This window comes from Adiantum capillus-veneris, chromosome 27 (genome assembly GCF_014529385.1).
Source record: "Adiantum capillus-veneris isolate H3 chromosome 27, ASM1452938v2, whole genome shotgun sequence".
In the NCBI taxonomy this organism is placed as follows: Eukaryota; Viridiplantae; Streptophyta; class Polypodiopsida; order Polypodiales; family Pteridaceae; genus Adiantum; species Adiantum capillus-veneris.
In genome coordinates, this window is record NC_140957.1 from 106,502,378 (window position 1) to 106,514,718 (window position 12,341).

The window sequence follows — 12,341 nt, forward strand, 5'->3', positions numbered from 1 at the left end:
GGAGGGTCCGATTTGGACTTATTCGCACAAGGGCGGCTACACATGGCTGTCTCTCATAAGAGAGGGCAGCCCTTTTGGCCTATAAAAGGAGGCCATTTCTACACACATTTCAGAGTGTAAAGTTGATGCAACAAGGTGAGTGTGAGGTGGTGAGAGTGAAGCAAGGCGGGAGCTCCATTAAGGGTATAATCCCTTTGTAAACTACTTCTTGTTTTGAAGTACTAAAGCCATTGAGTGGCTGCTTTCCCGTGGACGTAGCCCACACTGGGTGAACCACGTATATCGTGTGTACTCTCTCTCTCTCTCTACTCTATAATCTCGTGTATATAAATCTGTCTCTCTCCATTAAGTAATCTACTCAATTATCTATTTAGCTACGTCTTATTTCCAAACAACTGGTATCAGAGCAAGGTTTGCTCGTAGCTAAATTATCTCAAGGAAAGGATTCCTTGAATTGAGTGGGAGTTATGGCGGAGGAAGGGAAGCTCAAGATTGAGAAGTTCAACGGCAAAAACTACCAACATTGGAAGATGCAGATTGAAGACTATCTCTACCAGAAGGACCTCTATTTGCCACTAGGCGGTCTTGCGAAGAAGCCCGCAACAATGGCAGATGAAGCATGGATTGTCCTTGATCGAAAGGCACTGGGAACAATCCGGTTAAGCTTGGCGTCGACGGTGGCCTTCAATGTTTCGGAGATGAAGACCACGGAGGACTTGATGAAGTCACTTGACGACTTCTACGAGAAACCATCGGCATCCAATAAGGTATTTCTTATGAAGCGCTTGTTCAATCTAAAGATGGCAGAGAATGGTTCAGTTGCAGAACACCTAAATGACTTTAACACAAACATAAGTCAACTTCGATCAGTGAAAATCAATTTCGATGACGAAGTGCGAGCTCTCCTTATACTATCATCTCTACCAGATAGTTGGGACAGCCTTGTGATGGCTGTAAGTAATTCTATCTCTGGCACAAATACTCTTAAGTTTGATGATGTTGTGGGTGTTCTCCTAAGCGAGGAAATGCGAAGGAGAAGCACAGGAGAATCATCAAGTGCTGCACTATCAGTGGAAACAAGAGGAAGGCTTAAGGAGAGGTTCAAAAACCAAAAGGGTCGTGATCGCTCAAGGCGGAGCAAGTCACGCACAAAGTCAGTTCTTGAATGTTGGAACTGCGGCAAGAAGGGCCACGTCAAGAAGGATTGCTGGTCCAAGAAGAAGAAGGAGACAGAGTCTCAAGAGAACAAGCCAACATCGGAGGCCAATGTGGCAGGTAAAGTAGAGCAAGATGCTCTAATTCTCTCATTAGACAATGTGTCTAATTCCTGGATAGTAGATTCCGGGGCTTCATTCCATGCGACACCACACAAGCAACATTTCCAAGACTACACCAAAGGTAATTTTGGGTATGTATACTTGGGAGATGATGAAGCTTGTGAGATTGTCGGCAAAGGTACAGTTTCTGTCAAAACTGCTAACGGAAATGAATGGAAGCTTAAAGATGTTAGGCATGTTCCTTCTCTTCGCAAAAATTTGATCTCTACAGGACAATTGGACGATGAAGGTCACAACATTGCATTCGGAAACAAACGGTGGAAGATCTCAAAGGGATCTTTGGTGGTTGCCAAGGGTGAAAAAGTCGGTACACTTTACTTGTGTACTGTTAGCACGCAACCTTCAGCTTGTGCAGCGACTACAGAAGTTGACAGTGCGGTGTGGCACTACCGACTTGGGCATATGAGTGCCAAAGGAATGCAAATCCTTCAAACAAAGAAGCTTCTACCAGGTTTGAAAGAAGTGGACTTAGAGTTCTGTGAAGATTGTGTTTATGGTAAACAAAAGAGGGTAAAATTTCAAAAATCAGGAAATGAAAGAAAAAATAAAAAACTTGAGTTGGTTCATTCTGATGTTTGGGGTCCTGCAAGTACACCATCACTTGGTGGCTCATTGTACTATGTAACATTCATAGACGATGCGACTAGAAAAACATGGGTTTATGTCATGAAGAATAAATCCGATGTATTTTCCATATTTCAAAGGTGGAAAGCCTTTGTGGAGAATGAAACAGGTACCAAGGTTAAATGCCTCAGATCCGACAATGGAGGCGAATATTGCAGCCAAGCTTTTGAAAGCTTTTGTGCTATCAATGGCATTTGGAGGCAAAGGACAACCCCAAGGACACCTCAACAAAATGGGATTTCGGAAAGGATGAACAGGACAATCATGGAGCGAGCACGAAGCATGCGGCTACATGCAGGCCTACCGCTTGAGTTTTGGGCGGAAGCTGTAAGTACGTCTGTGTACTTAATCAACCGGTCACCCTCAACAGCATTGGATGGGGGAGTTCCAGAAGAGGCATGGACAGGTAAACCGGTGAATTATGCATTTCTCAAAGTGTTTGGGTGTGAGGCTTTCATGCACATAGATAGAAGCCTAAGATCAAAGCTAGATGCAAAGTCCAAAAAGTGTTTCTTCATTGGCTATGGAGAAGGTGACTTTGGGTATCGCCTATGGAATCCTGAAGATGGTAAAATCTTAAGGAGTAGGGATGTAATTTTTAACGAACAAAATATGTACAAAGATTACTTGGAAAGAAAACAAACAAAAGAAAAAGGTGATGAGTACATGGAGCTTGAGGACGGTGAAGACTCAAGGACTGCAAACGGTGACAATGTGCAACAACGTCAACCAAATGAGGAGACTCAACCTATTCCCCGAAGATCTACAAGAGCAAGTAGACCTCCAGAAAGGTTTGTTCCTTCCTTCAACCATCTCTTGATCTCAGATTCTGGAGAGCCGGAATCATATGAAGAAGCTATGCAACATGAATCCAAAGAAGAATGGACGAAGAGCATGCAAGTGGAGATGGACTCACTACATCGCAACCAAACATGGGAGTTGGTTGAGTTACCTAAAGGTAAGCGGGCACTTCAAAACAAATGGGTGTACAAGTTGAAGGAAGAAGAAGGTGGGAAGAAAAGGTACAAGTCTAGGCTTGTGGTAAAAGGGTTTTCTCAAAAGAAAGGTATTGACTTCAATGAAATATTTTCTCCTGTTGTAAAAATGAACTCAATTAGGCTTGTCTTAAGCCTTGTGGCTGCTCATGATTTAAATCTCGAGCAAATGGATGTAAATACGGCATTCCCTCACGGTGACTTAGAGGAGGAAATCTACATGCTTCAACCAAAGGGGTATGAAGTAAAAGGTAAGGAGAAAATGGTTTGCAGATTAAAGAAGAGCTTGTATGGTTTAAAGCAAGCATCAAGACAATGGTACTTGAAGTTTGATCGATGGATGTTGGATCATGGATTCACAAGATGCAACTCGGATCACTGCGTCTACACGAAGAATTTGGGAGATGGTAAATTCATCATCCTAATGTTGTATGTTGATGACATGTTGATTGCAAGTGCTAACATGCAGGACATCAAAGACCTAAAAGAGGAGTTGTCTAAATCTTTTTCAATGAAAGATTTAGGTGCTGCAAAGAGGATACTTGGTATGAAAATATCAAGGGACAGGACGAAGAAGACAATAAAGCTATCTCAAGAAGATTACATCAAGAAGGTACTAGAAAGGTTTGCAATGCAAAATGCAAAACCAGTTTCTACACCTTTGGCTGGTCATTTTAAACTAACAAAGGATATGTGTCCAAAGACACAAGAGGAGATAGCCTATATGTCTAAAGTTCCATATGCTGCAGCGGTAGGTTCTCTAATGTATGCTATGGTATGGACAAGGCCAGACATTGCACATGCAGTGGGAGTTGTGAGTAGGTTCATGGACAACCCAGGTAAAGAGCATTGGCAAGCTGTGAAGTGGATACTTAGGTATCTAAAAGGGACAACAACAAATGCTTTGTATTTTGGAGGAAATGATATTTTTCTAGAAGGGTATGTTGATGCAGATATGGCAGGTGACAAAGATACTCGAAGGAGCACTACTGGCTATGTGTTCACAGTTGGAGGCACAGCAGTAAGCTGGGCTTCAAAGCTGCAGAAAGTGGTTTCACTTTCTACCACGGAAGCAGAGTATGTAGCAATGACGGAGGCAAGCAAAGAAATTCTGTGGCTTCACAGATTCTTAGAAGAGCTTGGATTCAAACAAGACAATTGTGTCTTGTACAGTGATAGCCAAAGCGCTATCCATCTTGCGAAGAACTCAGCCTTTCATTCAAGGACAAAGCACATTGAGGTGAGATATCACTTCATACGCACTCTTTTGGAAGAGGGACAACTAAAGCTAGGAAAGGTGCATACAAGTGAAAATCCTGCAGACATGTTTACAAAGGTGGTCAACAAGGAGAAGTTGAGCTTCTGCTCATCTTCAATCGGCATTCAAGGATAAGAAGCCAGAATGGAAAGCAGTCACAGGTTTGGTTTGGAGATCAGTCTCCAAGTGGGAGATTGTTAAGTATGGAGCCTGATTTACCCTTGTAATTTTCTGTGGTAAAAGCGCACATTTGTAAGGCCCCCATTATGAGGAGAAGCCATCGTGCGTGAAGGAAAATCACTCACCGGAAACCAAAATTTTCACGGACAAGAATCAGGGGCAACTTTAAAGGCCTCGGGGGCGGAGGCCCCCGAGACTTTTTATTCGCCGGAATATTCCTTTTTCGCCGGAATACTATGGCCGGACGGCGGCCGGAAAGTGGTCGGAAAACAACCGGTCGGTTGGCCGGTGGCGGGTAGTCAATGGCCGATGGCCGGTGGTCGGAAGTCAATGGCCGGTGGCCGGTGGTCGAAAGTCAATGGCCGGTGGCCGGTTGCCGAATTCAATGGCCGGTGGCCGAATTCAAAAGCGGACTTGTCTTCTCAAGGGCGGCCACACATGGGCGGATTGGAGGGTCCGATTTGGACTTATTCGCACAAGGGCGGCTACACATGGCTGTCTCTCATAAGAGAGGGCAGCCCTTTTGGCCTATAAAAGGAGGCCATTTCTACACACATTTCAGAGTGTAAAGTTGATGCAACAAGGTGAGTGTGAGGTGGTGAGAGTGAAGCAAGGCGGGAGCTCCATTAAGGGTATAATCCCTTTGTAAACTACTTCTTGTTTTGAAGTACTAAAGCCATTGAGTGGCTGCTTTCCCGTGGACGTAGCCCACACTGGGTGAACCACGTATATCGTGTGTACTCTCTCTCTCTCTCTACTCTATAATCTCGTGTATATAAATCTGTCTCTCTCCATTAAGTAATCTACTCAATTATCTATTTAGCTACGTCTTATTTCCAAACAGGGAGACCCCGGGTGCAACAAGGGAAAAAGGGGAAAATGTGCCAACTTGATGGGTCGCAGCTACAGAGGGGCCGTGCCCACCAAGGGGAGGTTTACGCTAAGATGACAAAAAAGTGCACCGTCGATGGGAGGGGAGGGGGGGGGTCATCCACGATGCTTAATGGGTGACACAAATAATTTCATACCACATGCTCCCAACCTATTATCCGGTACGATGGGATTGCTCAAAATAAAGGGTGTAGCACCAAGACTTCCCGGGAGGTCACCCATCCCAGTACTGTTCTGGACCAAGCACGGTTAACTGCGGAGTTTTGATGGGATCCGGTGTATTAGCGCTAGTACGATCGCACCACGTACATGAAGAGAAGGCCATGGGTAGTTGTGCAAGATCCATGGGAAGTGTGCTTAGAGCACAAGAGAGAGAGATAGGCATGGCAGATTTCTTAATGGGTAGGAGATGGGCTAAGATTGCACCCCAGGTTCCTACGCTAAGGCCCATTGCGAACCCCATGATGTAGAGTAGGGAGTTTCACTCAAGTTTTCGAGACGCTTGTCCAGTTCTCCGCAGTCACACCAGTCTAGGTGCGTGCGCCCACGTGTATGTATGAGTTTGTGTGTGTATTTGGGGGGGAGATCGCACTCAATTTAGTGTGTGTATTTGGGGGGGGGATCGCACTCAATTTAGTGTCTATACTAATGCCTATTTGCGCACCCCATGATGTGGAGCGAGGAGGGGACATTTTGGTGCGGCGGCGGGATGAATCTCAGTGGATCGTAGCAGCAAGGCTACTCTGTCACTTACAATACCCGGTCACATATTTAAGTCGTTTGCAAAGGATTCATCTCCTCAATCGTTTGGAATTGCCATTCACAGCCTCCAAGGCGGCCACTTCCGCCACCCCAGGGGAGGCTCTCAACACATGCTCTCAGGGACTCACAGGCGCCCCTATTATTAGTCGGGTAACAACCGGGGAGGTAGAGAGCATCGCGTCTAGCATGTATTCTGACTTAGAGGCGTTCAATCCTAATCCTACACATGGTAGCCTTGCGCCACTGGCTTTTCAACCAAGCGCAATGATAAATTATGTGAATCAATGGTTTCTCTCGTACTAAGTTGAATTACTATTGCGACACCGCTCATTAGTAGAGTAAAACTAACTCATGACGGTCTATACCCAACTCGCGTTCCCTATTGGTCAGTGAACAATCCAACACTTGGAAAATTCGGCTTCGCAATGATAGGAAGAGCCGACATCGAAAGCAACATCGCTACGAACGCTTTGCGGCCACAAGCCAGTTATCCCTGTGGTAACTTTTCTGACACATCTAGCTTCAGATTCTGAAAGACTAAAGGATCGATAGGCCATGCTTTCACAGTTTTGTATTCATACTAGAAACCAAAATCAAATGAGATTTTACCCTTTTGTTCCACACGAGATTTTTGTTCTCGTTGACCTTATCTTCGGACACATGTGTTATCTTTTAACAAATGTGTCGCCCCAGCCAAAAGCCCAACTTGACAATGTCTTCCACCTGGATCGGCAAGCAAGCACGCTTTAAGACTCAAAGCAGGGGTAGAGCCCCGCCTCCACCTCATAGAGTAAGTAAAATAACGTTAAAAGTAGTGGTATGTTTCTTGCGCCAAAGGCTCCCACTTATTCTTCACCTCTCAAGTCATTTCACAAAGTCGCGGACGAGAATCGAGCTCAACAGGGTCTTCTTTCCCCCGTTGATTTTCCAAGCCCTTTCCCTTGGCTGTGGGTTCGCTAGATAGTAGATAGGGATAGTGGGAATCTTGTTAATCCATTCATGCGCGTCACTAATTAGATGACAAGGCATTTGGCTACCTTAAGAGAGTCATACTTACTCCCGTCGTTTACCTGCACATGGTTGAATTTCTTCACTTTGACATTCAGAGCCTTTGGCAAAAATCACGTTGAATCAACATCCATGGGGACCATCGCAATGCTTTGTTTTAATTAAACAGTTGGATTCCCCTTCTTTGTACCAGTTCTAAGACGGCGGTTCACCACCTAGGGAGGTCCACCCCACGAGGGGCAACGTTCTACTACTGTAGGTCGATAGGCACGCGGAGGCCCGCCGCCCTCACTGCTAGGGCTACTCGGGCAGACCTTTGACAACCTCTAGTATTAGACCTGAGACCCCTAGACCTAGCCCTCATTGCCAATCCTTTTCTCAAAGTTACGGATCCGTTTTGCTGACTTCCCTTACCTACATTGTTCTATGGACAACAGGTTGTTCACCTTGGAGACCTGATGCGGTTATGAGTACGACTACGACTAGGGCTGATCGGAATTCGCTCCTCCAAATTTTCACGGGCCGCCGGGGGTGCACTGGACACCGCAAGATGTGCGGTGCTTTACCAGCCGCCGTTGGACCCTATCTTCAGGTGATCCGATTTTAGGGTGGGCGGGTTGTTAAAAAGAAAAGAGAACTCTTCCCGATTTTAGGGTGGATGCGCTGTTTGAAAGAAAAGAGAACTCTTCTCGGGGCCCCCACCGACGTCTGCAGATTTGGTCACTTTGCCGTCCACCACCATGTCGCGGTTCAGGAATATTAACACGATTCCCTTTTGATAAACGGCACAAACTGCACCCTTGACACAGGACTGCCCCATCTCTTAGGATCAACTAACCGATGTCCAATTATTGTTGTTCACATGGAACCTTTCTCCATTTCGGTCTTCAAAGTTCTCATTTGAATATTTTTTAGTACCACCAAGATTTGCCTTGGGGTCCGTTTCACTCGGGCTCATGCTCGGAGTTGCGCCATGACTTCCACTCCCTCTTACTCATCGGGGCCTCACACTCACCCATATGGTTGGGTATAGGTCGCATGCTTCAACATCATCCATTTTTGGGGCTAGTTGATTCGGCAGGTGAGTTGTTACACACTCCTTAGAGTATTTTGCCTTCCATGACCACCGTTATGTTGTCTTAATCAATCAACACCCTTTGTGGGATCTAGGTTAGTGCGCAGTTCGGCACCGTCACGCGGCTTTTGGTTCATTCTTAATCGCCAATTTTGTTTACCAAAAATGGCCCAACCCGGAGCTCACATTCTGCACCGGGGTTTGATAGAGCAACGCTAGCCGCTTACCTATTTAAAGTTTGACATTAGGTCGAGGTGTTTCAGTCCCGATGCCTCTAATCATTCACTTTACCTAATAAAATTGTGAAGAGCTCTAGCTATCCTGAGGGAAACTTTGGAGGGAGCCAACTACTAGATGTCTCGATTAGTCTTTCGCCCCTATATCCAAGTCCGACGAACGATTGGCACATCAATATCCCTACGAGCCTCCACCAAAGTTTCCTCTGGCATTGTCCTGCTCAGGAATAGTTCACCATCTTTTGGGTCCCAGCAGGTACACTCCCACTCAAACCTTTCACAGAAGATCATGGTCCATCGATGGTGCACTCCGCAAGGGGGATCCCACCTGCGAGGTTACTTGCATCTCCGTGGGTTTTCCTCCCACCGGCTCAGGTACATGTTAGACTCCTTGGTCCGTGTTTCAAGACGGGTTGGATGGAAAGCCCAGAGTGCCAATGTCTCAAGATCAAGCGGCAGACCAACTCACACCGTTTTGCATCCGAGGCACACTCATGACCTCCATTCGCTTCCCTCCCAGCAATTTCAAGCACTTTTTCACCCTCTTTTCAAAGTCCTTCTCATCTTTCCCTCGTGGTACTTGTTTGCTATTGGTCTCTTGCCCATATGCTTTGGATGGAATCTACCACCCACTCAAGGCTGCATTCCCAAACAACCCGACTCATCGACGGTGCCTCGTGGAGCTACATGGTCTGAGCTTAACGGGGCTCTCAGCCTCTCTAAAGCCCCTTTTTCAAGGGACTTGGGCTCGATCCGTCGCAGAAGACACCTCTCCAAACTACAATTCGCACGGCAAGGCCGCACGATTTTCAAGCTAGGCTCTTTCAGGATTTGCTCGTTGCTACTAGGAATATCCTTGTTAGTTTCTTTTTCTCCGCTTAGTGATATGCTTAAACTTAGTGGGTAGCCTTGCCTGATCTAAGGTTTGTGCATACAGAAAGCCCTTTCTCAACACAAGCGGCACCGACACGCCCCGTTCGTCGCAGAAGCTGATCTCCACGGAAGACGTACGTCCCTCTGGGGGAGCATTAACCACCCTTGCGGCGGGATCATCAAGCACTAGAGAAGGTAGCGACGGGCTAGGGAGACGCGTTGGGACGGCCACGTCCGCCGCACCGGCACTTCTTGTGCCACAGGGGAAGAGGAGGGAGGGTTGGCGTGGGGGTCGTGTGGACGCTCAGGCACACATGCCCGTGGACAAAAAGTCGCGGGTGCAAGTTGCATTCAAAGGCTGGATGATTAAGGAATTTTGCAATTCACACTACGTATCGCATTTCGTTACGTTCTTCATTGTTGCAAGAGCCAAGATATCCATTTCTGAGAGTCGTTTTCTTTATAATATGTGACGCCCCCGTAGGGGGCCATCGCAGTCCAATATAGGTTGTTCTGTGTGTGACGCATGCCCCCCAATGAAGGGGGGGCATAAGGGTTATCGAGCGGCCTAGTGCCTTTCGGCATGGGGGAAGGGAGATGCCCACGTGGCAGGCGGCATCCCTCCCTCGCACCCTGATGGGCGGCCGACGGATGTCCCCGGCCCGCCGGGCGCCTCGCCCACTGTCTCCCGGCTCCAACAGGGGGGCAAGGCGGGGGCGCCCGCGCCTCCGAGCGTGGCCCTCACATTACAGTCACGGTTCACGTGGTTCGGTGGGATGTGTATCAATGATCCTTCTGTAGGCTCACCTATGGAAACCTTGTTACAACTTCTACTTCCTCTAAATGATAAGGCTTAATGAACTTCTCACAACGTCACCAACGGCAAACTTCCAACTTCGTCGTGATCCAAAAACTTCACCGAACCATTCAATCGGCAGGAGCGATGGGCAGTGTGTACAAAGAGAAAGGATGTTGTCAACGCGAGCTGATGGCTTGCGCTTACTAGGAATTCCTCGTTGAAGATCAATAATTGCAACGATCTATCCCCATCACGATGAAATTTCAAAAGATTACGCGGGCCTGTGAGCCCATGTGGTAAACTTGTTGAATTAATCAGTGTAACGCGCATGCAGTCCAGAACATCTAAGGGCATCACAAACCTATTATTGCCTCAAACATCCATGGCCTAGACGGCCATAGTCCCTCTAAGAAGTTGTCCATGAAGAGGATCCTTCGTGTAACTAGTTAGGAGGCTGGGGTCTCATTCGTTAATAGAATTAACCATACAAATCACTCCACCAACTAAGAATGGCCATGCACCACCACCCATAGAATCAAGAAAGAGCTCTCAATCTGTCAATCCTTACTATGTATGGACTTCGTAAGTTTCCCCCTGTTGAGTCAAATTAAGCCGCAGGCTCCACTCCTGGTGGTGCCCTTTTGTCAATTCCTTTTAGTTTCAGCCTTGCGACCATACTCCCTCTGGAACCCAAAAACTTTGATCTATCATAAGGTGTTGGCAGAGTCATCAAAGTAACATCCGCCTATCCCTAGTCGGCATCCTTTATGGTTGAGACTAGGACGGTATTCGATCCTCTTTGACTCCCCACCTTTCTTTCTTGATTAATGAAAACATCCTTGGCAAATGCTTTCGCAGTAGTTCATCTTTCACAAATCCAAGAATTTCACCTGTGAAAATGAAATACCAATGCCCCCATCTGTCACTATTAATCATTACTTCGGTCCCGAAGACCAACACAATAGGACCAGAGTCCTATCGCGTTATTCCATGCTAATGTATTCAGAGCATAGGCTTGCTTTGAGCACTCAAATATTTTCAAAGTAACATCACCAAATCCGCGTCCCAGTCAATTAAGGCCAGGAGCACGTCCCCGACAGAAAGGGTAGAACGACCAGTGCACTCCAAAAGAGGCGGATCGCTCACCCCGCCCCGAGATCCAACTTCAAGCTTTTTAACTGCAACAACTTAAATATACACTATTGGAGCAGAAATTACCACGGCTGTTGGCACCAGACTTGCCCTCCAATGGATCTTAGTTAAGGGATTTAGATTGTACTCATTCCAATTACTAGACATGAAAAAGCCCAGTATTGTTATTTATCGTCACTACATCCTCTTGTCAGGGTTGGGTAATTTGCGCACCTGCTATCTTTCTTGGTTTTGGTAGCCGTTTCTCACGCTCCCTCTTCGGAATCAAACCCTAATTCTCCGTCACCCATCACCACCATGGTAGGCCTCTATCTTACCATCCAAAGTTGATAGGGTAGAAATTTGAATGAAGCATCGCCAGCACAAAAGGCCACGCGATTCACCGCAAAATCGGACAAGCCCACATACGCCTTTTATCTAATAAATGCGTCCCTTCTAGAAGTTGGGATTTGGTGCAAGTATTAGCTCTAGAATTTTTACGGTTATCTGAGTAGCACGTACCATCAAAGAAACTATAACTAATTTAATGAGCCATTTGCAGTTTCACAGTACAAAAGAGTTTTTACTTACACATGCATGGCTTATTCTTTGAGACAAGCATATGACTACTGGGAGGATCAACCAGGTAGCTATCCTCGGTCACACGCACGGCCTGAGTTCGGGCCGCGTGTTTTGACTTTCCACCAATCATGGCTGGGATGCAGGGGCAGGCGTGGATGGCCCACGCCCATCGAGGGACCGTTGGAGCCGGGGTGTGTGGGGGATATCAGGGGGACGTGAGAGGAGCCAAGGAAGGACACGTTGATCAAGTGCAGCCACACAACTACTCGTGGGTGCCGAACGGGTAGGCATCGTCGGGGTGGGCCATTGTGCGGCGCCGCGTGCCCTTGAGGGTGTATGGTTGCAAGGCCCAAGGCAAAAGCGTGCACCGCCGCAGAGAGTCCCCATCCTCCAAGAGGACCACCCACCGTCGCGTGGGCGAATGGCACCATGCATGGCCTCCACAAGGACGCACACGGCTGTCTTGTCCATCCACACACACACACCCACACAGTTTTGAGTTTTAAACTTGTCTAGTAGATGTTTGGAATCCCTGTCAATGAATAAGAAGACGAAACTATGATAATGTTTGAGTGTGGTAGATTGGTTAT

General features: G+C 46.9%; 2 non-coding genes and 2 pseudogenes across 2 annotated transcripts; all 4 read right to left on the reverse strand.

Annotated features, from left to right (window-relative positions):
- Positions 1–5,470: 5,470 nt before the first annotated feature.
- Positions 5,471–5,589, reverse strand: LOC147422515 (5S ribosomal RNA; annotated as a pseudogene).
- A 384-nt stretch (positions 5,590–5,973) lies between these two features.
- LOC147422516 (25S ribosomal RNA) lies at positions 5,974–9,293 on the reverse strand. The gene has a single exon (XR_015186903.1). It is a non-coding gene; the product is annotated as a 25S ribosomal RNA (ribosomal RNA).
- Positions 9,294–9,537: 244 nt separating this feature from the next.
- Positions 9,538–9,692, reverse strand: LOC147422517 (5.8S ribosomal RNA). Its single transcript, XR_015186899.1, has one exon. It is a non-coding gene; the product is annotated as a 5.8S ribosomal RNA (ribosomal RNA).
- A 331-nt stretch (positions 9,693–10,023) lies between these two features.
- LOC147422518 (18S ribosomal RNA) lies at positions 10,024–11,818 on the reverse strand (annotated as a pseudogene).
- Positions 11,819–12,341: the final 523 nt, after the last annotated feature.